Here is a 27,685-nt window from a genome sequence, read left to right as displayed (position 1 = left end):
TCCACCATTTAGGACATTTTCCCTGAGCTACAATCAAAGGTGTCAGGGTCTAAGCTGGAATGCTTTCTCTCTCTGGTATCTGTTTGTAGACAGCGAATGTTTCTTCTAGTGTTAAAGATCCATGCTACAATTTGAGTCCACCGGTTGGTTATAGACTTACTTATCTACTGAGAGATCACTCAAGCTTGGAAAACGTAGGCTCTAGTCCATGCTTCTGGTCCCCACTTCCTTTTCTTTCATTGCTTGCGTTGATTACATGCGTACAAATTCTTTGCAGCAAAGAGTATATACTACTGTGCACAGCACGGGGTGGGGTGATGCAACCCCCCTGGAGATCCAGTAGAAATCCTAGATTCCTGACTCACTGCATACAGAGAGTGACAGCAGGAGAAAAAGAAGAAACAAAACAAGCCCACTGGTTAATGGGCAAAGATAAGAAAACCACCATCATATTCAAGAGATCCATCATTTGGGAACTGGATTTTGACAGCTGAATTAAAAAAAAATAAAACTCCTTTAGGAATTACCAACAAAAGCTATTTAATTTATGCAGGTGTGTCACACCATGGGTCTGAGGCACCTCAAGCCATGCCTTCAGAAGCACTATATCTCAGCTGCCACTGCAAAATAAGAGAAAAACGTGAAGAATTCTGAAGAACAAAAATTCATTTGGTATTCTAAGGGGCAGCAATGGAGTTCTCTCTTCATACAATGAGAAGCAATTCCTGTGTCAAAGAGCTCAGCTCACATCATACTAAATGCGTGAGAAAGATAATTGCACAAATGAATACTGGAGTATGAGATGTGGAAGAACTGCTGAAGTACCTTGCTTCAAATAATGCAAGAAGCCTTTGGCAGAGGTAAGAGTTTAACCCAGGGGTAATTCTGCACTTTATCCTCTCATGGCTGATTTCCTTCCTTGGGGAAATTCCCAAGGAATTTGTCTAGACAAATGCAGGATGCAAAGACATGGTCCCCGTGACTCTGCCCCGTGACTAGCAATGACTGCAAACTTTCCCACTGATGTGCTAGTTTTGCCTAGAGGGTAGGTTATTATTAAAAACATTTTATTTCTGTATATGTTCTAGTAGAGAGGTAAGTACATGGCTACAATAACCTCTGCCTACAGAAGTCACTGCATTTAAGTGTCCATACTTTTTGCTGGTAAAAACATCAGTCCACAAAGGGCAGTTTTGCTTGTTTAGCTGCATTAGTAACAATGTTCTAATATAGAGTTTGCATAATTTAACAAACTTTCACATGGAAGACTAATGCATTTTCCTGGGAATGGGACAGCATTAGGCTGATATTGCTCTGTCAGGTCTTTCAGACCATTTACAAACTAAAAAATGTTTTTACAGTTTTTTGAAGTTTCACCAGTGATCCAGATATTCAGAATCAGCCTCATCTGTTTCAGATAGTCTTTTCCTTGACAAGTACTTTGTTTTTGAATTTACTTGCCTTCTTAGGACTCTGGTACTGTATTTAGGTGAATTTTCCTGAGGTAGACTGACAGCTACAGAGAAGAGAGAACAGATCCCCATTTAAGCCTCAGAAGAGCCATGTTTCTGGCACCTAGAGCATATCAGACCCTTGTCCACAGATTCTTTTACATGGGTAGCAGCAAGGAGGACCAATTTCAGTACATACCTGTCTTCCACTGTCTCATAGCTATGACTCCTTGCATATCAGGTAGTCTTCACTGGCTGAAGGACTTCTAAAAAGAAGCATGAACATTGTCCAAGTCTGACTCCAATGCCTGGTAAACTAGAATTTACCTTTCACTTCAAGTATTCTTTCTAAGCCCTTAATGATGTTCTAAAGTCATAATCTAATACTGCAGTTGCTTGACCTTGCTGACCAAACTTTGCAGCACACAACATGATTTGTTCAGGATTCCTAACTGAAGTTCTGGGTATTGATTACATGGAAATCCCTGGTAAAGCTCTGCTTTATCTGACCTTGAACTAATATTTTTTGTTGTGGGTTTTGCAAAATTTTTGAGTTTTCCCTTTTTCCTCCTTCTCTACCCCCTCCTCTGTTGCTTGAAAATATTCCTGACATCTTTGTTAAGTCCTTTTCTCCCTCTGGCCTCAACAGGTCACAGCAGATGCCATGCAAGTCTGACTTTTAAATTATTTTAATCCATGTGGATATGTTGTAAAAAGTCTCTTGCTGCCTCCATTTATTAGTCCCTATCTCTCCCCCATAGGTTTTGCTGCCCTGTGCACGTCATACCAAGTCAGTTCTATACTTTGACTTCTTATAGCAATCTCTTGCTGGGGTCTGATTCCTCAGCATCTTACACCACAGAGCCATATACCATTTCAGCCTACAAGCCTGTGTTTGTACACGGCAATAAGCATGTTTTACCTTTGCAACATGCTGGTCCAAGCGCTCTGAATGTCCCTTCCTGTTACTTTGACCACATCAGTTGTATTCTTGGATGTCTACAGTTTTTTCTGAATGCAGTTTTTTCTGAGCTTCTCTGTTACAGATTGTTCGCATTTTTGAAGTGAGACCATGATACATGTGCAAGCAGATTACTGTCTGTTCCTGAACATGCCTGAACGTGCCTTGGGACTTTTTTCTTTAACTGCAAATTCCCAATGAAATTCATTACATGCGTCCCTTTCTCATCAATCCGGATTCCGTACTGCACATCCAGTCTTTCTTTGCCTTCAATGGACCAGAACAGGGCTTTGCTTTACTTTTTGCCTGAGGATACACGTACTGCAGAAGTTAAAATACCCTACAGGGAAGGCGACATGCTTCTCAGACTGCGGATTTTTTAAAACGGAGGCTCAGACTACCATTGCCCACTGGGTGGCTCCAGACTCTGCACCTTTCCCCACCTCCACCTACTCAGCGCTAGCCCTGCTCTGCAAAGAACGTGTTAGTGCTGGAGATCAGCAAGAGTGACAGGGCAGAGCCCGGGGTCATAAACAGATGATGCACCAGACACGTAATCAATCGTTATTGATGAATATTTGCATCACGGTACTGTCCAGAGGCCCAGTAGAGGGTGCCTGTGCTGGAAGAAACATCAAGGCTTAAATTGCACACATTGCCCTTGAGGCCCTTAACTGAGGCACCTGAAGTCAAGAGAGAGAGAGAGGCTTACACAGGCCACAGAGGTGATGTTGTTCCCTCACTAACTGCGTGGGGGGCCAAATGAGACGGTGATTCAATGTAGGTGATTTATTTAAGCTCCTAGGTCTCAACAGGATGAACCTGGCCCTCTGTGAGATGGGAATATTGAGGACTAGAACTGCAGCTGTGTCTTCCCTGGCTCTGTGACCATGTGTGTGAGCAAGTGTGCACATACACTGCATGTCCTGACCTCAGAATTTTATCTACACACACACACACACTGCATGTTCTGGCTTCTTTATGCGCTCTGTCCAGCACGTAAAGAGTGGCTTGGCAGGGAAGAGAGAAGTCCTCTGATTTAATTTGGGGAGAGACTAATAATCCTGCAAAGCAATAAACCAAATTCATGCTGTTGCCTAACTCTCTGCCTTCTCTTAAATACACTCCAAGTTTGTCGTGTCTTTAAAGATTGTGCACATATAGGTTACCTTCACACAAACTTGTCTTCCTGTTATAGAATTTCCACAGTTTTATTTTTTGTCATCTACCAAGTGCTATATGAACAAACTGTACATAAGGAACTGTTTCACCTGTACTACCCTGTGTTAGGGCTGGCATACAAGGAAAGAAAACCGACCAGATAACCCCAACAAAACTAAGCATAACAAGGAAAGGGATGGACTCTAGTCAGTTTTGTTTTACTCCAGGCAACTATCCCATTTGGATCGTGATTAATATTTAATTCGGATGTCATGAAGTTCAACAGTTTCCCACACTTCATGTTATAATACAGTTCACTGCTTCAGGAAACCCCTGTCAGTTCTACTAGGCTTAAAAAAGATGTGACAATCCTAGATGGCTTTGCCTCAGTGGTGATTCAGTACATAAGATAATACCTGCGTAAGGAAGAGACTTCCCCACCTGGCTAACCTCGTCACATTAAGAGATAAGCACTTTTTAACTCTGAAGTGTTAAAACCAAGGAGATCAGGAGTTTTTCATGTGACAATATTTCACTATGTCTCATCTAGTATGGCAGTAGAAACCTAGCCTTGCACAAAATGTCCATTTTATTGAAAGTCTGCAGTTATTGAAATTGCATTTTTCTTGCTGAACCTGACCTAGAGGTATTGCCCCTTTCACAAGAGGGTGAAGCATGTGAGCTGGTACTAACTCATATAGAAATGGATGGCACTTCACAAGTGTTATCTTGCCTAAAAGATGCATCCTTGTGTGGTGGTTTTAAGCCCAGCTGGAGATGAAACACCATGAGAAGAAATTAACTCCACCCTAGCTGAAGCCAGGACACCTTGACTACCTGCTTCTGTTCTCAAGGGGTATGTCTCTAAATCTATAGCACACTGACATGGGTGGAGTGTCAGAAGCACTAGAGGAGGAAAATACTTTGCTATGTACAAGCAGAGTTTTGGGATTTCTTTTATATCTGGTTCTCAGATTAGGAAAATGGGTGTTGTTATCAAGGTCCATAATATGATAACCATATTTAAGGAAAGCAGATACACATGATGTGGAGGGAGTCTGTACTCCAACTGAAGAGTCTATCCTCTTCTCCATTCTGTAAGATGCATAGGAATAATTAAGTTATTAGATGCTAGCAATGCCTAGGAGTTGTGGAAGAGCCAGAAATTGCTACTATTAAACCCAGAACACCAGCATTTAAGCAACTGGCATGTCATTCTGCTATTTTGAGTTGAGTTTCAGAGCTGAAGTAGTAAGCTGTGTTATTATTTTTAGTGTTGGCTTGTTGTTACTTTTTTTTAAGTGTTATGTCTGAATATATTATACCATATGAAAAAACTTCAAATCCATTGCCACCCAGCAACCCCTAGCTCATTGCTTTTCTTACATCATCACGCAAGTTCTGAGAAATTCTCTAATCACGCTGCAGAGCAGGTTCCTTTGAAATCCTGTAATTTCCTGGTTTTTAGGCTTTTTGTCTGGTTTTGTTTTGGTCTCTGTATTTCTAAGAAATGTATCACATATAATAAATAAACTCAATCAAGAGCACAATGGGAGGTGAAGGCTGTGCTCTTTCGGAAACCACTGTTCCAAGGGATTGCTGAAATTGGAATCTGCAGACCTGCAGCACATGAGAACTGGCGGTGATCAATCTTACTGGAGAGGCAGACAGAAGGCTTGGGGATGAACAGCTACTCCTGTGCAGAAAGCTTGATATTACCTCACAAGGTGAGCAGAATTTGGAGACACTGCATGGCCATGAGGTCATTCTTGCAAGTTCACTCTTACAGAGCTCACCCAACAGAACTGGTCAGATGGGAAGCATATGGAGGTAGACTGAAGGCTTGCCTACAGCTGCATCTGGCATTCTAGGTAAAAGCTGAAAATGCTGACTAAGATAATTTTCTCCATCTGTCATCAATGTGAAGTTGCAAAATAAGACACACTGTTCTCTACACTAGCATAATTTCAGGAACTGCTCATATCTCTCTGGAGGTTAAGACTGAAGGGAAATGGCTGAGACCTGGCTAAGAAGAGGTTTATGGCATCTCTGGTCCCAGTTTACACTGTCTGCTACAAGGAAGGTCTGAGCAGCTGGTTTTGACATCAGATGATCCTTCTCTTGAAGGAGTGCTGTTGCATCTGTCTTAAGTTCTCTTTCTCTCTCTCTCTCTGTCGTACAAAGACTATAAGTGACAGTGCAAGATAGACTAAATTAGATTCAGAGTTCCCTGTCTTAAACATACTAGGTTTTTATCATGGAAAGAAGAGGCAGGAAACAAACACTGGCATCAGAAAGAAATGAAACAACAGATGCCTGAAGGAGAGAAAATGCTAAAGGTGCAACAACCTCAGCTGAACCATGAATCAGTACTTGCTGGACTCTTCAGTGAGAAGAGATTTTAGCACAGACCCTGTCTAGCATCACAGATCTGTGAGGCATTCATAGTCTATTAATAAGATTTTATTTTCTTCATATCAAATCAGCTTGGGGAGGGTTTTCTTCTCATGGCCTAGGCCAGCTTCTCTAACAGAACTCAAATCTAAGCATTTACCTGTAAGATTCAATTGCAGTAATGGGAGAAGACAATGTTTCTGCCAAATTTGAAAAAATTCTACCATATTTTTCATCTGCTTCCACTTAGATTTGTATTATGTCTAATACTGGTAAGCAGACAGAGACCAAGCACAGTAGAACAAGAGAGTGCACAACCAAGGCACCTTTTGCTTGGGAGAGGTGGTAAGCTTATATTCAGCTTACATTCAGCATCTATTTTGCATCATGTAAGCTTACAGTCAGCATCTATTTTGGTCTCTCAGGTTAAGTGCTTTTCTTGGAAGCTGTGCTTCTCCTGCACTTTGTTTCATTAGGCATCTTTCAGTTCAGCACCCTGAGATGGGAGTTGTTGGAAAGGAGGGATTTTTTGCATACATCTTCTACCCACATCAGCAAGATAGCAGCAACCATCAAGGGTGTGCTTGCCCCAGGAAAGAGCCACAGCACAGACCTTCCCCTCCTTAACACTGCAGCTCTCCCTCCACGCTGGAGCACCATAGAAAAGTTTTCTCCCACAGGTGATTCTGCAAAGGCTTATCACCAGCATGCAAAAAGGTGAAGCATTTCACAACCCCAAAGGGCTTTGCAAGCATTAGGACCTTGGATGTGCTGACAGCTGGGTAGTCCTGAGCAAAGAGCAAGGGATCCGCTTACTCCTTGGCCTCTGTTCTGCACTGTTTCACCTGCAAGAGCTGTCACAGTGCCAAAGTGCAACAAGTGGCTCTTGCATGTACATTGTGGGGATCCAGAATCCACTGATTTAAACTGTCTGCCTGGTCCACATGTCCAAAATGGCTAAAAGAATAATTTGTCACTCCTTGGAGTTGTTGGGCACCTCCTCATCCAAGGTGAACAAATGCACTGTTCATTACTAGAGGGATATGGCACGTTGCTGAACATTTATTTCACTGGTTTTCTTTACTCCAGGAACCACAATAAGTCCAGTCCTGGTACTTTATGCAAGTGTTCATCATCAAGCAGGGAGATATAGAGTATTTCTTGATTCCATGGTACCCAAAAACTTCAGAGCAACAAAAACCTTTCATCTTTGTAGTAAACACAGGCCACCAGCTATGAGCTATAATTTAATTTAATATAACAAAATAATTTTGGGAGCATTTGAAATGCTGTGAAGTAATAGCAGGCTTTGGGTGGGCTGCTCTGTTTTGTGAATACTACCTGTAAAATATCCATATGTCAAATGCTAACTTTCCATTCACTGCTGCAAAACACCCAGATCATCATGTGGTTAAAAAAAACCCAACCAAACCATGGGAGGCATGCAACACATTGCAGCATTTGTTTCACCTACTACACACTATCACAAGTATGTCTGTGGAAGTTGACTGGGAACCTCTTATCAATGCTATCCCAAATAATATGTTTCAGGTCTGTGATTTGGAGAATAAGTTTAAGGGAAGGGAAATGCTTTTAATTCATTTTTTACTCCTTTATATAATTTACTCAAATCTAAGGTAGCTGCAAAAACCAGGAGATCACTTTTGTACTTTGTAATAATGGGAAAGATACTCAGAAATGTCTGCCTTCCCCTACCACTGACCCAAGATCTTTATACAAATATAAAAAACCTAAATAACTTTAAAGTTTATGTGAAGAGATATCCATGTCTGGCTTCACTCTGACATTGACACAATGCTGCCACTAGTCTTCCAGCCAGGTTTCAAACATTTAACAACATTATTCCACTACTGACAGACATTCAGTCCACTAAAGACTCCATGAATGTTGAATAAGGGGTTCCGTCTTCTTCAGTTCCACCAAGTCCATTGGACCAACAACTTTTAAAAAAAAAAAATGCAAGAGACAAAGGATTTTTACATGGGGCATCTTGTGTTCTTCTGAAGATTGAAGTCGGGCAATCAGGAGTGCTGGAAATCCAGGACCAAAATAATTCAGCTCTTTTGACTCCCTGATTTTCACTTTGAATTCTTGGTTACAAGGGTTCTAAACATATTAAAATAATCCCAACTGTCAAATCACTGTTCTGCCTGTAATCCACAGTTACACCATTCATATACCTGCATCTTGTCCTAATCTTGCACTGCCTGTTTTTTTTAACTTATATGTACATTGTGTACTTCTATGCCCTCCTGATGTTAACTGGTAGCATTATAATAGCATTAAATTATTTGCATTGCATTATTTGTTCTACTTTATTCCTCTTTTTTTGATGCTGGTATTTTTTTCCACTGCTTAACATGAAGTGCACAAAAATGTTGAGTAATGTAGGCATTCTTCTTCCAAATGCCTTTGCAGACGAGGAAGCTCACTAAATCATTATATTTACTCATGTCTAAGCTGAGTCATGCACATATCCCTTGCAAGCTACAAGCTGAAGGATATGATTTCCTGTATCATGATAAAATAACACAGAAGTCTAATAAATAAGAAGCAGTCTGTACCCTTACGCATTTTTACTGCCTCACTTGAAATTAAACACTTCCCACACAAAGGAGAACTGGTTACACTAACTTAAGAATAAGCATCAGAAGCATGTTTACATCTTGCAAAATGTATTATTTTTGTGAGAAAGTCACTTAAAACTGATCTAGAGTGAGCAATACCCAATCAAAGAATTTGTGTGATGGTCTTAAAGACCATCCAGAAACCCATTGCTAGTCTTACTGTTTCTCCAAAAGGTATTGGTCTTTTCTGGACAGCACACATCTTCATGAGCCCACCAGCTACATAAGCCCACCTACATCAGGCTATATCCTCATTTAGGAATGCTAGTCTGGCCTCAAATACAGTTTTCTGTTCTAAGGGCCACAGTTCACTAAGATTCTCAGACCTACTGGTACAGCTGGCCTGTAAATAATGACAGGCTTCTCTTGTACCACAGCAGTTCATGTAGTAAAAGCAGGGGTATGAGAAAGAAACCTTTTTGAGTGCTTCAGTGTGTGTAGAAGAAATGGTGCTCTCTGCCATGATGATGGGAGGCTCTGCTGCATGAGAAAAGGCATGACTTCCCATTCTTACAGCAGGGTCATGGGTACTGGCTGCCAGCAGGTACTGGACATTGTTCCTCACAAGTAAGCTTCACCCTGATCCGAGAAGAAATGCAAATTATATATTTTTAATAATATATGATGTATTTTAATGTTTTTTTTTCCAGTATGTGTGTCCCAATGCTTTTTTGCAGGCATGTTGACACTGCAGCTGCTCTGTGCTTGCACATATGAGGCAGTGTGACACTAATGAATATGCAAGATGCATGGCACAGTGGTTTTATGGTCCTGTGGAATCAGCCTTAGGGCTGGTCTCGAAGTAATTTTCTATCCTCCTTGTGAACCAGCTTAGTCTGTCCCCTGTCATCTTTGTTGGGAGGGTTTGGGCTTTTTCATAGGGCTCCCCTGGATAGTGCAGAGTAGAATTCCAAAGGGCCATTGATTCCCTGCAAACATGAACAGATGAACAATCCACTGTAATCCTCCCCCTTGATTCTCTCCTGGGAATGTGGAGGGAAAATGCAGTGCACAGACAGGATGAGTCCATTCTACTTCATTCCACAGGACAGTGCGCTTGACATCTTCTCTCTTCTTGCCTCTTCTACAGCCATTTACTTTCTTAGCCTATTTTGATGGGCTCTGAATATGCCATGTTGTCATGGATATAAATAGTAATTAGACTAATGACCTCAACCTCTGCTGTCTAATCTCTACAGTTCAGATGTAATATTTTCTCATTTAAATTAAATTACTTTTTTACTGCGTTTGGAGTTCCCTTAGAAAGACAACAGGGAAGTTAGGTATGTTAGTGAGGCTGTCACACAAATGTCACTTCAACTCAGGAGAAAGCAGCTAACCTGTCATTTGACAGAAAAGTGGTCACAGAAGAAGAGAGTTCGGTTACTTTCAAATATTCAATTTTTTGATTTCATGGCTGCAGTTAAGGAAGCAAAAAAAGAAACCACAGGTTTTACAGAGGCCTTCATCCTACACTTTGAACTAAACAAATTAAACAAATTGGTTTCACTGCCTTCAGTGGTGGAACTCATATAGCTGAAATTAGCCACTCTCTGACATGTTTTGCTGGATGGGGTCAGGGCTCTTAGGATCTTTCAGCACTAAATGAAATATGTATTACAGTACATATTTCTGAAGCACAGTCCATGTATTCTTTCCATATGCAGTATTAATTTATGAAGTAAAACATCAGATATCATATGAAATCTAAAAAGTTTTCTTGCCTTATGTTACCACAAACATAAAAGAACAATACACATTCTCAGACCAGTTTCAATTAATACAAATCACAGGACAATGACCAGTAACCTCAGGTAACTCTTACAATCATGCTGACCAATATCTTCCATTATCTTAATAGTAGTTATTTAGCATTATCCAGGCTTAGGGGAAGTCTGTTTGTCTGTATCCCCAAAGAAACATTCTCATTGACTTCTCCAAGAAATTTCACAAAAAACCTGCCATAAGGCAAATTAAGTTCACCAGATACTAAGTGAACACCTCAACTCTTGGACTACTGGTCCTATTCCCTTTTCTTTGTTGTAGCCTCAGCTGACGTATTTTTAAAAGTTGTGTGCCAAGTTTTACCAGCTTTTGCCAGCTGAAAAAACTCTAAATTTACATAACCTAAATGGAAGAAGCAGCTCTGGAATTTGTCCTGTGAGAATTAAAATCACTTTCCTTATGAGCCTTTTATTCCTTTAGAGCTCTTAGTTTGTAATAAGACAAGGAAAAACACAAAAAAAGAGGACAAATGTCAACTCAGACTGCAATGGGAAACTGATAAAAGCATATCATTCTGACACCCAAACCTTGCTTCTGAAATAAATAAGTATTTGATCTGCTGGTGGCATCTGCTGTTGCATTTCAGAAAGTCATTTGCACCAGTGAAGCGAGTGCAAAAGGATGCTCTCCCTCTTTGAACTCATTTTGGCTGTAGGAGGTGTAAAGGAATGGAGAATCTCTTGGGTGTTGATCAAGTCATACACGTGCATCTGAATGGGGAACTTGGCCCTCTGTTTAGCTACCTCATGAAAGAAATCCATAAAAGTCCATTAAACACAAAGAACACAATGACTCTATCTTGAACAACATGGACACCTAGGAGACAAATGTTGGGCATATTTGGCTGTATGTGTGACTGCCTTTTACAGTCTTGCGTGGGCAGCTGCCATCAGCTGCTGCCAGAGATGGGGACCTAGGCAAGGAAAATCTCCAGCCTTCATGGGAGTGACTGTTCTTAGGCAAAGCTAAAGGAAGCTGTCCCTACCTGTGTATGTTTTCTTCCAGCTTTTTCACCTTCAGCTCATCCTCTTCTGACTGCTTCCTTCTGGCTTCTTCCTCTTCTGCAGAGCCAGCAGGAATTCCCTGTAGCAGCCATTTTTCCCGAAGAGCTTTTGACTGCAATGTAAAAAAATCCCATATCTTAGGTATAGACTGAACAAAAACTATCAGAAGATTGAGAAGAAGCTGTCTTTGCTTATGAATATTAGCTTGTCCCCACTGAATTTCTGCTTACTGCTTCAGACAGTTGATAACAGCCAAAGAATCAGCTGTTTATTTAGATGTCAGGTCTTTCACATTGAGGAGTGTCAGTTTCACAGTATACAGTTTATTTACTATCAATGCCTTAATATGAAGTTCTTTTTAGTTCCTAATAAAACAAAGAGTTTAAAATTAGCAAATTAGCAAGTCCTGCAAGAACTGAAATTTTTGAACTGAAGTCTGGATTTTTTGTGACTAATAAGGCATGTGCTAGAAGGACTAAAGTCATAAACTTTTTAAAGCTTCAAAAACAAAATATCAGTGTGCTCTAAATGTAATGTTTTTCATGGAGTATAAAATTAGTATCCTATTAAATCAATCAAAGATGTTTTCTATTTATACAACAGATGTGCTTCCATATATTTACAGGCAGACAGACAGACACATGTATACATAAACATGAGCATGTAAATCTTCTCTTGGGCATAAAAAATTAGAACAAATGAACAAAAGTCTTCCAGAATTTGTGGAAGGGTTGCCAGGACACAGCAACGCTGTTGCAAAAAGCATCAATATCCTTCACCCAACAGAACATTTCCTGGGAGTTTTGTTGTGCTTTCTACACTGGAAATGTGGCTACAATCTCATCTGGTTCCTGTTTAAAGCAGCTGCAGCTTATCCAGGGTAGTTCACCAGTGGAGATGGACTGGGTGAAAGCCATGCTTTACACAGCACATACACCTATGTTCCTTGTCTGGTCCAGACATGATGGAGGAATGCAGCAGATGGGATGAGGAACACCAGCAGCCCAAAGCTGAACAGGACTTAGCCCCTTGGCAAGGAAATAGAGCTGGTGGAAAAAATGGTCAGCCAGGGTACTGACCAAACTTTTCCTTGCATTGATCAGTAAAGGGGAGCTTTGGTTTTGAATTTGAAAGTGATTGGCAATGCTAGTTCAAGGAACTAGCTCCTCTTCTGTAAAGAGGAGTTAACCAGGAAATCATCAGTTCAAGGAAACTGGATTTCAGAGGCAGCCCAAACATGCTGTATGTGTCTTTTGAATGCCATACTTGTTGCTGGAATAGAACCTGACTTGTGCAAACTATGTATAAAGGGAAAACATTTACCACCAACAGCAAGCTTCAAACCTTGCCCAAAATAGAAACATTTTTGACATGACAGACAAGGCTTTCTTGCTAGTTTTGGAGTGTGTGTATATATATATATATATATAGACATAGTATCTATGCACAAACTATTTTTGTCTCTCCATGACCTATTTGATGTCAGGCAATTAGATCTTAGTAAGGCAGCAGACATAAAGCAACACAAAATGCACACACAAATTATACTTTATAAATTACTCAAGCTTTCACTGGTTTTAACTGTGCTGTGCATGAGAGGATGTCTAGGTGGATTTAAAGTGATTTCTATGTAAATTAGACTTCTGCATAACAGAAAAGGTCTCATGCTCTTGTCCCATGCAGCCACGTTCAATAGTTAGACCTGCTGATGCTGGTGACACACTTCACCTCGATGAACTCAGCTTTGCTCATGGCTTCCAAGTTGCCAGTTGTCAAAACAGTATGAGTGGCTATCTCCAGCCAGCCAGTTTCTTCAGTTTGTTACTCCTTGTCCTGGCACTACCATCTGTTAGTGCTTTTTGCCACATTTCATGTGCAGGCAATGAAATTTTTGTGTTCAGTCGAGCTGATTACCAGCCAGAATTTTCATCACCTCATTCAGACTCACCATGCTACAGAAACATCCCCTCAGCAGAGGACTCTCAAATCATCACATGTACAAAGAAACAAGGTGAGACAAAGACGGATTTACAGGTCTTGAGTGGCTAAACTTTTAACAACCTGTGTTTTGGCCTTTAAAGTCTCAAGAGCACAGCTCAGTGGGTGCCTGCTGGGCTAGATCCAGTGCAAAGCCTAGTGAGGGCTGACTGCTCTCTAGCAAATGGCTGCTTTATCTTTCAAATGTAGACCAGAAGCATGAGGACCTACGTTGCATAAATCTTACTCAGCTGTGGTCTTGAATCTGAAATCTTGAATGACATTCAGTTGGAAAAAAACCTCTAAGTTTCTAAAGACCAAATTCTAAAGATGAAGACAGCCTTCTCTGCTCTAAACCTCATTCAGATATATCTCCAGCAAAAATAAATAAATAAAGGCTTAGACAAAGTGCTGCTTGGACAGCACTGGCTCTGAAGACATTAAATTAACAGTCACTCCTCTCCTACTCCAAGAGGACAGATAAAATTGAGGCTTTTCTCAATGTGCTTTTAAAGAGTCTCCATGCTGATGCTCACACAGGCAGAAGCCAGTCCCTTCAGTACAACTGCTGTACACTAAAAGTAAGGTATTTTGCACAGGCTTTGTTTTGGTCTTTGTTTATGTGAAACACTTAAGCTATAAAATCACGTGGTTTCTTTCCCTCTAAAGCCTTTTCTTTTTGTTTTTAACCTATTAATAGCATGAATTTGAAACTGGAAAGCATCAATGGGCTTTTAAAAAGACATATTTAGAGAGAAGAATGTTATGATCTACTAAAAATCCTCCCTCATGGGTGAAATGTCAGCATATTTTATCTGAAACAGGAAAACTGAAAGCTTTGATGTTTCTGGCTTTCCTTTTTAAGATGGAAATCAAGACATTTGTTAAATACTATGCTGAGGAATTCAGACAAGAGGACGGAGAAATGGAAACGTTTATAAATTTATTTCTTAAACTGCATAGAGTCTCTTTGCCAAGCTGCTGAGTTGTGTGTATTTATGCACTCACTGCAGATACAATAGGCTAACAGGCAGGCATGCACTAGGGGATGTTGGTCACACATCTGCTGTGCAGGAAGTGTTTTCTCCCCAGCCAGATTACTGGTGTAGGAGCGAAGCAGTGGGCAGGGATGGAAGAATCTCTCACCTGCTTTGAGCAAATATTCCCCAAGGAGGCATTTTCATCACAAACATGTAGGGAAGGCCTTGGCACATATGATGAAGCCAAGGGTGGGTAGTGAGGCAGTGATAGAGCTGTGCTGGCTACTCAGGCACAGCTCCTGGATACAAGACAGCCCACATCACAGCTACCCAGACAGATGCAAACACGAGCCAGATGCAGACTGGAAACAAAAGAGAGGTTGCTCCCATCTGTCCTCCATAGCTATGAAATTTGGTTTATGCTTCTTAAAAAAATCTTGCAAAATCTTACCCCAGGAAGAACAGGAGGTGTTTCCCAAGTGTGCTAAAACAAGGTTTGCATGAGGATGGAACTCAAAAATATGTACCTGTATGAGTTACCCCTGTTCAACAATATTGTGCATTTGCTTAACAACCTGTCATTAAAACAGCCACAAGATAGTATTTCAGCATTGCTTCTCCTTCATTATGAACTTTAACTCTCCTCTGCATTTTAAAGTTTCTTTATGTACTACAGTTCTGCTGTATGATTAGATATTGTCAAAATGATGAAGAGCTCTGAGAGTGGCAACATACACTACTGTAAAAATATGGGTATTTGTACTGTTCATTGCCGTACTGGAATATGTGAATATTGTGAATATTGTGAATATTGTGAATATTGTGAATATTGTGAATATTGTGAATATTGTGAATATTGTGAATATTGTGACTACTGTGAATACAGTGAATGCTGTACTTTCAGAAAGAACCCCTTCACTGACAGAGCAGCAGCTATGCTATGTACTGTCTGGTATAAGTATTCCATCATTTACTGCAAGAGAACCATTTCTTCAGGGCTAAATCCTTCAGCAGAAATGGGATCATGTCATTAAAAAGGCTTTCTGTTACTGAAGTGGAAAGGGCACTGGGCTAGAGAGCCTCTAGGTTGCCAGTACTCTCAGGTGATTTTGTTTATCTGCACAGAATTGAGAATTGGGATAGTAGAAATAACTTGCCGCTTCACTTTGTTTAGTTTGTTGAAGCATAGCAAAACCAACTGATATCTGCAACATGCAAAAACTGAAAAAACCAGGTCACAGTTATGTGAACAGATCATAGCGAGAACATAAATAAGTGAACAACTGTTGGACAGGACAGAAAGAAATTGTGCCAAATGTCTGAATGCAGCAGACACAGTAATGGCCACAGAAGTTGTGCACTGCAATCTTACATGCTAACATTTCTTACATGCTTACATTTATGCCACTTGCATGCTTCAGGACAGTGAAGCCTGAGGGCTTTAAATTGTTTACATTTATTGCTAGCAAGGAAATAATGCATAGCATCTCAAATGCACACAGTAGAATTAATACAGCATATGCAAAGAAAACCTTTACTGTTTGTGCTTCATTTTGCTTTAATATTGCATCAAAAGTTTAAGTATCAGAGGACATTACAGCAAGTAAACCTTTTAGCATCCTTTTCATAAAACATTATGCCTGTTCCATGCCACCTCTGCACTCCCTGTTTTGTGAAAGTCAATTAGTTCTAACCATCAGTCTTGCCAATCTTGAAACAACCTCCACAAACTTTCTTCATAAGAATAATAATTTGCAGTCCCACATACAGTGTGATGGTGTCTTAACCTGAGGTCCAGATGCGTCTGCCAGACTTGTCATGAGTTTTTATGACAAGAGAAAAGCCCCAGTCCCTGCTGTGCTGCTGCCTTTTGAGGTAGCCCCTTAAACAAAGTTTCTGTGTTTTTTGTACTTGTGTATGTTTAGGGGCAATCAGTACTATCTCTTATTAAAAGAAGTGCTTCCAGAAGTGGAGCACTCCTCTGTCTCCTGAGTTCAGGGAAGATGATAATCCTGAGAAGAAACAAAGGTCAAGAGTTGACCCAAGACAGCCTCCTCCAGTAATGTGCCTGCTCTTGTGAAACACTTATGGATATGGACTATTCCGCGTAATTATGGTCTTCTGTGCCCTAGAAAACAGCCACTAATGATCCCTGGTGTAATTCCACTGAAATCAAAGTCACTTTTACTGAAATCTTTGCCAAATTGAAGTTTTGCCAAAAGTCTTTGCATTTTGAGGCTTAAAGATCATGAGGCATTAACATTTTAGAGCTGAAGTTATTTATTAATATGAAACTATTTTCTCCTTCTATCCATTCAGTATTTGTGTCATGGAAAAGCATGAACACAAAAGGCACAAAAGACTTGTTCTTCAAATCTACATATAACTAGCCATGCCTACTAAAGAGTGCAATGAACATTTTTTGTGTGTCACATCTGTGAGTCAAACTCAAACTCTCCCACTGGGATGCTAGTGTAACTGGCCGCATTTCAGATTTGTTCTCTGCATTGCAAAAAGTTACCTTGGTACAAAAAGGGTGTGGGTTTTAGGCAGATCTGGAGCTCAGGAGGCAGCAATGAATCTGACTTTGCTGTTTGGCAGCTACCTGGACTCTCCCCCCCCCCCAGTCACCTAGTGGATCAGCTTCAAGGGGGAAAGCCTCCCAGAGCAGCAAAGCCTGTTCTGTTTGTGCATGCTCCCAAGCATCTGCCTGGGTTGATAAAACTGAGTTTGTAAGGGACGTAAGTGCAAGAATGACCGCTGTCAAAGATGCTCTGAGATTCCACTTTTGTCCCATCTACCATCTTTCCTCTCCGAACACAGCACTTCTTGCTGTCATATTCTTGTGCTGCTTCTTGAGCATCCACCTGGCTCTAACCCAGCTAGTACAGGCCACCCAGCATGTCTGGATCTGGCCTGCTGATGCACAGCACTGTTGCTACTGTTACCAAAGAGGTCAATGGGACATGAGGTACTGAGATTCTAGAAAGACTTGTTCCTTTGCCTGCAGGCCTTCCCTAGCCTTTCAAAAAAATGGCAAAAAAATATTATTCACATGGCTGTAGTGTGAGCAGGCATGTTAATGTTAGATGCCCTCAACCATTTGTGCATGAATGTGCAAATGCAAAGAGGGGCTATAGACACAAGCTGTATGACAGGTAAGTCCATCTGGAAATAAGCAGCCTCCCGGAATGTATTCCCGAGTGAAGCTGTAGTATTTAGTTTTTCATTAGGCAAATGAAAATCTGCCTCTGCTCAGACTGATGCAGAGTTTTCCTATGTGGGTTTTCAGAGTGAGAGAATATTCTTGCAGAACAAAGGTCCTTAGCAAACACATGAGATTCTGCCCTGCTCTGCTGCAAGATGGATGTGCCTTCTATGGTCTGACTGTCCCCGGCTTGCTGGTATAATCTGGTTTTATATAGTGGCAAAACCTTTTGTTGCCTTTCCAGGTGTCTAAGACACCTGTTTTCACCCAAGGAGCATGTCTGGATGATACATGGATATGATTCAAGCATTGCCCAGATTAGGGAATGAACCCAAACTGAAAAATTTGCAGCTTTATTGTAGGCTTCACTTGAATCACATTGTCACAGCTTTCATATGTATGATGCAAGAAAAAAACCCCAAAAAGTATCCGAGCTGGTGAAGCTTAGCCAGCTCAAGAGCAAACAGCATGTTTATAAAAAATATTAAACATTATCCTGTAGAGTTGCCTGGTTTTTTTCATTCCTTGTTTGGGAAATGAACAAAACATTTCTTAGAAATATATTGCGGAAGTGATGTCTTAAAATTTTTTTAAGGAGGTTACATTCAGTCGAAGCGTTGCAAAGGTTGTACAATGGTCAGTTAATGTGTATTCATCACACAGAACATTAAAACACATTAACTTAACTTTTTCCATCATTTTTAGATCTGTCCACTGTAACTGACAACCTTTTGTGAGCAGGCATTGGAAAATGATGGCATAACCTCTTCCTAAGTTTCTTCTCAGCCACACAGGTATGGGTAATTTGCCCGAGTTTCTCCTTTTCATAAAATCCTTAATGCAGTGGACCACTGAGGCCAGGATCTTCAAGGCAGTTGGCTCACCAAAGGGACTGGTGCTCTGCCTGAACCCAAAAAGCATGTCTTCTCTTTCCCTACAGCTCCTGGATTAACAGAATTTTGTTACAGCACCAGTGAACCAGTGAGCCACCAGGCTGTGGGTATAAGGGGGGGGTACATGTGAGGAGATTAGAAAATAAATAACAAAAGAAGCAAGTAAATAAGGAAATAAAAATAAACAATGGACACTATTATAAGCTGTGCCTGAAATCATGACAGCCAAAAGACTGCAGAGATTATCTTTCCCCCTTGTTTGCTTGCTGCAGCAGGTCCATTTGACTGCCCTTCAGCTCTTCTGAGTATTTACATAGCCACTGCTTTTTCTCAAAGCACACATTCAGCACAGCAACAGAGCAGACAGGAACGTGTAACACAGTGCCACATGACTGCAGAAACAGGTGAAGGAAGACTGAGATAACTGGCCTGATTTGTGCTCAATTTGGGAAGGGCTGCATCTCAGCTGGGTGCCTGCATGACAAGGTACATCAAAGTGAGCCTCGTGCAGCTGGAGCTGCAGATGCGAGGAGAAGGCACGTCTGTGGCAAATGACCTGAGGGGTGGGTATGATGATAGCTGTAGATGGCTTCTTCATTAAGGTCTCATACTTTGTCTGTTTGAAAACCTCACAGGAACAGAAACTGCAGCTGTACAGACAGAGGCCCAATTAGGTATGATTTTTGGGGAAAGAGCAACAATCAGTTTATGTCTTCTCAGAAAGCTTCCCATTCATTAGCAAAATCACCATTGTAAACTTTCTGAGTACATTGCTTTTAAATTGTTCAGGTGTCATTTATTTAACTTTGTAAATCAAGCAGACAGTTGTTTCCAGTCAAAGATGAAGAAGACAAATTAAAACCTAAGCTCTTTTAGCTTCAAGGAAATTTACCACAGCAAGAGACATTGTCAAGACTCTACAAGAGCAGACCCAAAGTTTGTATCTCTGTCATTCAGATCATTCATCAGCTACAGAGCACTGGCCTGTACAGATTAGTTTCACTGACAAGGATCAGAGGTATGGTCCAATACAAGGTAAGTGTTTCTAACATTCGTTAAAGACTTGAGATGACACTGAGATGAAACACAATGAACACTAAGACGACAGTTAAGTCAAGCACAGCTTCTTTTCTACATATATTTTCTAAAGATCCAATCTATCAGAAAGTTCTTCATGAAGTAACAGGAAGATGCCCCTTTTGGAGAGTTGTTTTTTATGTTGGAGAGTTAGGGTTTATTTTTCTGTGTCTCTCTTTAGGAAGTCTGTGTACAATTTCAGACTTTTTCATTGCAGGATGAAAATGATGTCTCTGTTCAATTGTTTAATATTTCACATGTGGCAAGGTTAAGCACCATAATGAGAATAAACTATAAACAAGTGCCAGTGGCTGCAGCAGAGGTGAGGGGAGGGATGAGGAGACTGGGCTGCCCCGGCAGGCAGATACCATCAGGGACATAGCTTGCAAAATGGGATGCTGCAATTAGGTCCCACATGGCCCAACTTGGGAATAAGTGTCCTGGGGGTAGGGCATGGGATTCCATCCTGGTCAAGAATTCAAGTGCATTGGAATGGAGATATGCGTGGGATAAACCTGCTCCTCTTGGCACACAAATTACTTTTTAACTCCATGAGATTCCCAGGGCATTTTGGAGCTGGAATAAAAACCAGTAGCAAGCTAGCTGAAGTTTCTGGCCTACATGTGGTTGGACTAAAGACTGAATAAGATCCCCTCATAAAGATAAACACATGAAAAGAGTGACCACAGTTTTACCTCTTGGTGCCGGAAATTTAGGTATGCTTTGGTTTTCCCTGCTCACTCTATGTTTACAAAGGAAGTAAAGTGTAGCCGTGAGAGAAGTAAAAATTAATAAAAAGATATATCTTTTTAGAATAGTTAACAATTTGAGATTTCAAAAATTGTCAAATCTCTCCCCTCAAAACAAATAAGCTTTGCAAGTTATCATTACTACAGAGCCCGAGTTGTTTTTCATTATTATCTCCCAAAAGAATAATTTCCTCTATATTCAGTCTCTCCTTGGCTCCAGTTTATCACTCCTTCCCACGTACGCACATCAGTCAAAAGAGGCAAAAGAAAAGTTATATTTCAGACATTCTTTTCTAGTCTTAAAATTTCATATATTCATTATTTTGAAAGCTGCATTCATGTGATGTGAATTTGTTTCTGAACATGTTTCAGGCCATCAGAAGGAGCTGAGGTTGCAGAGAGCTGTAAGCTTCCTTGAGTTACACCGACAGTCTGGCTAAAACAAAATCTGCTGGAGTAGCCATGAGGTGCTCAAAGGACCTTGTTACTGCCTGAAACCTGACTGCTAATTTTGATGCGTTTCACGGAAGTCCCGTCTGTACGGTATGTTTATTTACATGATCATCATAGGAGAACTCTGCCCCAGTTCAAAGCACAACTCACACATAATATTTTTCCTAAATAAAAGCACAGCTCATAGAGGGATCATACCAGAATAATTACAGCTGTGTTTCAATGACATGCATGCAGATAAGGAACATGAGTTAAAGGACTAAAGCTCTCATCTCTCTGTGGTAAACAATTTGTGTAGCTGGCCTGGATAAATGATTTTTTTTTTTAATTCTATTTTCTTATTACTGAAAGATTTTAACTGCGGATAGTTACTTAGTTTTATGATCTGGAAGAGACCCTCTCGATTCTCAGTTTAAATCCTGCTGGGAGACAAACTTCTCAGGATAAGGTGGACATCAGCTCACAGGTGCTAATCACAGAATAGGACAAAGAGGGGTCTGCATCGTCAAAATGGAAATTTCTCACTGAATTAGTTCTTAACCTCTCCATGTCCCAAAAGTGCTGATGAGGCTCTTTACGAACAGTTAAAAATGAATTTATGCTCACAAGACTTGCTCCTCATGGGGGACTTCAACAACCCAACGCCTTTTGGAGGGATAACAGCAGGGCATAACCAATCCAGGAGGTTCCTTCTTCAAGTGATAGAGGAGCCAAGGAGAGGAGGTGCTGTGCTGGATCTTGTTCTCACCAGCAAGGAGGGGCTGGTGGGAAATGTGAAGCCCGAGCGCAGCCTTGACTGCAAGGACCATGAAATGGAGTTTGAGATCCTTAGGGCAGCAAGGAAGGTGCACAGAATGCTCACTACCCTGGACTTCAGGAGAGCAGACTTTGGCCTCCTCTGGGATCTGCTTGGTTGAGTACCATAGAATAAAACCCTGCAGGGAAGAGGTGCCCAGAAAAGCTGGTTGGTATTAAAGGATCACCTTCTCCAAGCTCAGGAATGGTTATCCCTATGAAGAGGAAGCATGGCAAATATACCAGGAGGTCTGTGTGGATGAACAGGGATCTCCTGGACAAACTCAGACATGAAAAGAAAGTCTATGGAGGGTGAGAGCAAGTACAAGTGGTGAAAGCAATTCCTCCAGGTGAGGAATGCAAAGGGATTGTTCAAGCAGCCAGGGATCAGGTCAGGAAAGCTAAAGACCTGATGGGCTTAAATATGGCCAGAGACATCAAAGGCAACAAAAGAGCTTCTAGAGATATGTTGGTGATAAATGGAAGACTAGGGAAAATTTTCAGAGTCTCCAGAAATAAAAAGGAGACTTGGTTACCTGGGACATGGAGAAGGCTGAGGTACTTAATGACTTTTTTGCCTCAGCTTTCACCAGCAAGTGCTCCAAACAGACTGCCTGAGAGGCAGAAGGCAAAGGCAGGGACTAGGAGAATGCAGAACCACTCACTGTAGTAGAACATCAAGTTCAAGACCATCTAAGGAACCTGAAGGTGCACAAGTCCATGGGACCTGATGAGAGGGCTGGTTGAAGAGGGGGCTAAGTGGTTATTTACTTTACTTGAGAAATTATGGAAGACTGGTAGTAGCCAGTGACTGGAAAAGTGGGAACATATCCTCTGCTTTTAAAATAGCAAAAAAGGAAGACCTGTGCAATGACAGGCCAGTCAGTCCCATCTACCTCAGTGGCTGGCAAGATCATGGAGAAGGATCCTTCTGGAAACTATGCTAAGCCACATGAAAAACAAGATGATTGGTGACAGCTAACATGGCCTCATTAAGGGCAAATCATGCCTGACAGATTTGGTGGCCTTCTATGATGAAGCCATAAATAATTGGTGGATAAAGGAAGAGCAACAGATGTCATTTTCCTGGGCTTGTGCAAGGCATTTAAGACTGTTCTACATGACATCCTTATCTCTGAATTAGGTTTTGGAGAATACTGCACTGACTGTGTAGGGAATGGAGACTGTATGACAGCATCAAATATTTTTTGTATGCTTGGCTGAGTTGCCATTTGGTTTAAGGATTAATTTACTTGAAAATCATAAAGGGATTCACTATAAAGAAATAACAAAGTTGTTTTATTTGCAAAAGTTATCTCTTTTTTCCACAATGTTGTACATATATTGAGAGAGAGACAGACATATCTATTTATATTTTCTGACAGCAATTCTTTTAAGAATAGATTCAATTTCGGACAGCAATATAACCATAAAATTGAAACCATAAAATTAAAATTTATTTATAGATAAGATAATTTCAGCTAAAACCATACCCTAATAAAATCTCTATAAGAATGTGAAAAGGCTTTCCTTTTCTTGAGAGTAAAGATGTAATTATGTTTTAGATTATGCACTTGAACTGCAGTCTCCAAGAAGCAGATGTTCAAAGAAATAGGTCCCTAATATTTACACCAATCCAGAACTAATATAACTCTGGAAAATTTATTTATTGTAATTTGTGTAATAATTTGGATTTATTGTAATTATAATACTGAAAGTAACAGCATAGAAGTAATTTTTCATTCAATTAGGAGGTTTTGTTTATTTTGTTTATTTTATTACCATTGGTCACCAAACAGAGCTACAGTAAGCAATAACAGAAATTCTATTCAACTAACTACAGAGCAGTCAGATTTTGGAAGAAATACTGCTATTCTGGAGTTTATTTGAAATAGTAAACATCTGTGTTAAAACAGGTCAGCCCAACTGTTGCCTAGCTGAACAAGTTCTTAAAAGGAGTTGTTGCTTGTAGGTTGTATTCCCCAGTTCAGCTAATCAATCAAAATAAATTTCAGTCTTTCTCCAGAAAACAAATAATTTTGATGGCTACTGCACAAAGTATGTTTGGTGTAAGGTGAATTTTGGCCACTTCTCTGATTTTAAACAACAGAAGCTGGTAGCACCTCCATTTCCCATGGACAAGGATGCCCCTTTCATAGGCATATGGCCAAGAAACTGCTGAGGCATGAAGTTTAAACACTATCTATTGTTAAACAACAACAACAAAATTACAACTCTATCTGCCAGTCTTGTGTTATATGGAAGAAAAAATATTATGTTCATATTAAGGACTGGAGTAGATGTGAGGTTAGGCGAGCTGTTGTCCATTGACTCTTATTAGAGCAAAAGATCATGTTCAATCTCAAAAAATGGGGCTTCAAAACATCTTTATACCTGTTCCAACACCTAGGCCCTTTCCAATGATTGTAATGTAGACAAATACACCTCCTGCCTCCAACAGAGAGCCCCAATGGCCCCAAGGTACTACACAGTCAGTCTGTGCCCCGCAATGTCCTTACTTTGCAGTGATTCACACAAGAGAGGATATGGTTTCACTGTCAGCAAAAGGGAATTCAGCTTTTAGAGCCTATACGACCCTAGACTCTCTCCTACTCCAGATTTTCACATTTGAAAGGTTTCACTTGATTAACTCTGAATCTCACACAGACCATTAATAGCCGAGCCACACTTTTGTTCTGATGTCCTCAGCACTGGCCTCATACTCAGGAGCCTTTGTAACATGTGTAGCCAAAGCCTTGTTCACATTCACTGCTGACTTTTACTCCGTCTAGTGTTTGCTGGGTTGCTCTGCCTAAAGCAGTGGGACAGCACCTGCTGTTGCCTTATTTTCAGCCAGATAAGTAACAAAGGAAAAACAAACGAACTGGTAGTAAAGTCATTTCGTCAGGGGTCTAATTGGCATCAGCAACTTGAAAACTGCAGGTAATCAGCATAAACATTTGCAATAACTTATTTCTATTAGATATTTTCCAATGTGAATAAAATTTTCTGAATTTAACAGAAACCCTGTAGCTTCCAGAACCTTTATTAGGTAACCAAATATGCTATTTTACACAGTGCATTTTAAAAAGAAAATTACTCTGACATTGCACAAAAATGAAGCAAACCCATTGAATACTGGCATGAATGTCTTTGCGTGAATTCAAGCTGTTATGCTTGTGGGATCAACCTAGATACTGCAGACACAGGATTAACCCAGATTTCATTTTCAAAGGTTTCTTCCCAGCAGATTTTAATGAACACTGATATGAAATCCTTACACTCTATATGGACATCAACAGCCTCACAGCATTTTGAGTAAATACAGGGGCTTCCTAGGAAAGCCTGGTATTTTAACCTGGATGTATGCCTTGCATAGAATTAGATGAAATCCACATAATTCAGGAAACGAATCATGTTCTACTTAGCACTCCGAGGGAAAATAGATGCACTTATTTTGGTCTGGTGTGTCAGACTGGGGAGCCATATCAGTCTGAGGGACTATATCCATATCAGACTTGGAGCCCCTGCCTCGAAGAGGCTGAGGACAAGCAGGGTGAGGTGAGGGAGAGCACTAGGGTGGTGGCAGGGGGATACGCAGTTTTGCAAATGAGCAAATCAAACTGGCAGGCGAATAAAATGTTGGTCAGCACTTCACTAAGCAACCAGAACACTGAATGATGTATGAAACAAAAATGCAGTTTTCTTCATCTGTCTCAAAAGAGAAACAGAAACACTACCACCCAGTGCCTCTATCTTCATTTTTGAACAAGTTTATTATTTTAATTTTAGGAAGGTTCTAGCAGCAATGAGGATGAAATCTGCAGTCCCAGTTAGACCTCTGCTATCACCTCATTCATGCCTCCCAGCAGACTTGGTGGTACAGGCAGCTCATAGAGCAGCAGTCACCATGACCACTCCTGTAAAGCAGCACAGTTTTCCTCTGGTGACAAATGATGACACTGAATGGAGAGGTAGTGTAGGTTTTATCATATCCTGATGTTCATCCTCACACACAGCATTACAGACCTTAAGTCTGGCTGTGATTTTAGCTGAAAAAGCTGACATTTTAAATGTCTCTGCCATTAAATTTCTGTGCCCTAATCTCCCATCAGCTTCCTGTATGATTACTGCTCTTGCTCCAGCCTGTGGGTTAGAAAATAAAGGGACACAGCTGTTCTTCATGTATGCCTCTGAAAAAATCCATGCAGCAAAACTGAACCTCCTCTAGTGGCAATCAACATAGCAGGGCTGAAGTCAATGCCAGTCTGCATCAGCTGAGGGGCTGATCCCTCTGCACCACCTTGAGGGGTTTTACTTTTCCTATGGATGATGATATAGCAACAGCTATATCAAAGTAAAACAGATGAAGCAGAAAATTGACAGAACTGTCTATCCAAAATGCTCTACTTAAAGAATTTCACAAAGAATCATAATGTAGTTAGCTTGGAAACAGTTAACATGCTAAAAGGAGTCATCAGCTTGGTAGCAAAAAGGAAAAAAAAAACTGGAACAGTACGGTACTGCTCTGCTGAAGCACCCTATAGTTATCTGAAGAAATTCTCCTCTGTCTGTATTCAATGGAAGCCTGAACAAAATGACAATTCCTGTTGCCCCACAAAAATGCAATCACATCTTTGACTGGAAACACCAATGTTTGATATCCACAGACTGGTGGTAAATTTGATTGGGGCATTTGTGTAGGATATCAATTACTTGGACTTAACTGTATTGTGTTTACCAGAAAAGGAGTAATAATTTGCAGAACATGACTGCAGGGTCTTGGAGAGGCAGGAGAAAGATCCTGCCTGTATCACAACTCAGTGTGGTCTACAAGTGCATGTGTGCACAGAGATATTCTGCACATCATCTCCCAATACAGGTGCACTGTTCAAACATACACACACACACACACACACACACACACACACACTTATTCCACAAGCAACCTAAATATCTTAATTTTAAAAGCACAACTCAGCTCACTTGCTGTGAGAATAAACTGTCCAGTTCTAATCACCTTTCTCAGATATTTTAATGACTGAAATTCCTCAGGCTCCCCTACTGAACTAATATAGCAAGATCTGACCCACAAATTCTCACCAGTTACAAAAAGATCACATGTATGTTTTTGTTCTTATATTTGTTATGCACAAATATGCTACTGACAGGAGGGATAAGCAATAGAAACAGCAAGGATGGCTTTCAAATGATGCTATCTGCAGCTGTCATGGAGACCAACAGGGATTGGGATTGCTGGCATCCTGTTAAATATCAAGGTGCCTCTCCATGTAGAGAAACACATATGCATCAACCTTCCCTGCATGTACATACATGCCCATTTTATTATGCCATGCACACATAATAACTTCATCCTACAGTGAAATCTTTACACACACACACAGATGCATGCTAACTAACACTCCTTCTGCAATGCACACACAGAAAACCTAATGACAGGCACCAGAGAAATCCAACACAGCTCTGCAGGCATAAAGTGCTGGTTAAAGCCATGCAGTGCACACCCAAGCCACAGTGATTGGTGTCTTATCATTATGTATAATAAATAACAGCATTTAATAATAACAGCACTGTTGTGCTGCCTGCACTCACAGCCTCCTGACTCCATGCTCCTAAACCATTTAAACAACATGGTCCTGTGCATGAAACACATGGAATGAACAGCAGGCAGGACATGATCATGGCAAGAGATAGGCTCCGGCAGTGAAAGCTGCTTCATGTCAGAGTGGGCTTTTCCCAGCTTTCAGACGCGTGATCTGCATGTCTAATAATGAACAGATTTAGTCAATCCATCATTTCTGGCATCAGTCCCTTACCTTGAAATGCTGCAGCTGAAGTATCTGGTCCTCAAGCTGTTGTCTCTTGCCTTCTATTTCTGTCTGCCTTTTCCTTTTCTCCTTGGAAAAATAATTTTGAGAGAAAGAGAGAGAGAGAGAGAGAGGAAAAAAAAAAAAAGAGAGAGAGAGAGAGAGAGAGAGAGAGAGAGATATCTCGTCAGAGAAATGGAGGCTTTAAGGGTAGCAGATTCGTAACAGCATGTAAGCAGTCAAACACCTCTGTACAGATGTCACCAGTCCCATTTCACCTGCTCCTCTGCCTGCTGGTATGCAAACAGCAGTGTCCTGGGA

General features: G+C 40.7%; 1 protein-coding gene across 1 annotated transcript in view; it reads right to left on the bottom strand.

Annotated features, from left to right (window-relative positions):
• The window catches only part of PALM2AKAP2 (PALM2 and AKAP2 fusion), a 220,199-nt gene extending 192,751 nt beyond the window's left edge, over nucleotides 1-27,448 (bottom strand). The window contains exons 1-2 of the mRNA XM_041402284.1: nucleotides 27,374-27,448; nucleotides 11,386-11,516 (exon numbers count right to left, since the gene is read on the bottom strand). The gene's annotated coding sequence lies outside the window, so the exon portion shown is untranslated. The remainder of the gene's footprint in view (nucleotides 1-11,385; nucleotides 11,517-27,373) is intronic.
• Between the last annotated feature and the right edge of the window lie 237 nt (nucleotides 27,449-27,685).

The sequence above is a fragment of the Onychostruthus taczanowskii genome, unplaced genomic scaffold (assembly GCF_017590055.1).
Source record: "Onychostruthus taczanowskii isolate IOZ18803 unplaced genomic scaffold, ASM1759005v1 scaffold196, whole genome shotgun sequence".
Taxonomy (NCBI): Eukaryota; Metazoa; Chordata; class Aves; order Passeriformes; family Passeridae; genus Onychostruthus; species Onychostruthus taczanowskii.
Note: the sequence above shows the minus strand (reverse complement) of the source record. Positions and strands in the feature narration are given on the sequence as shown.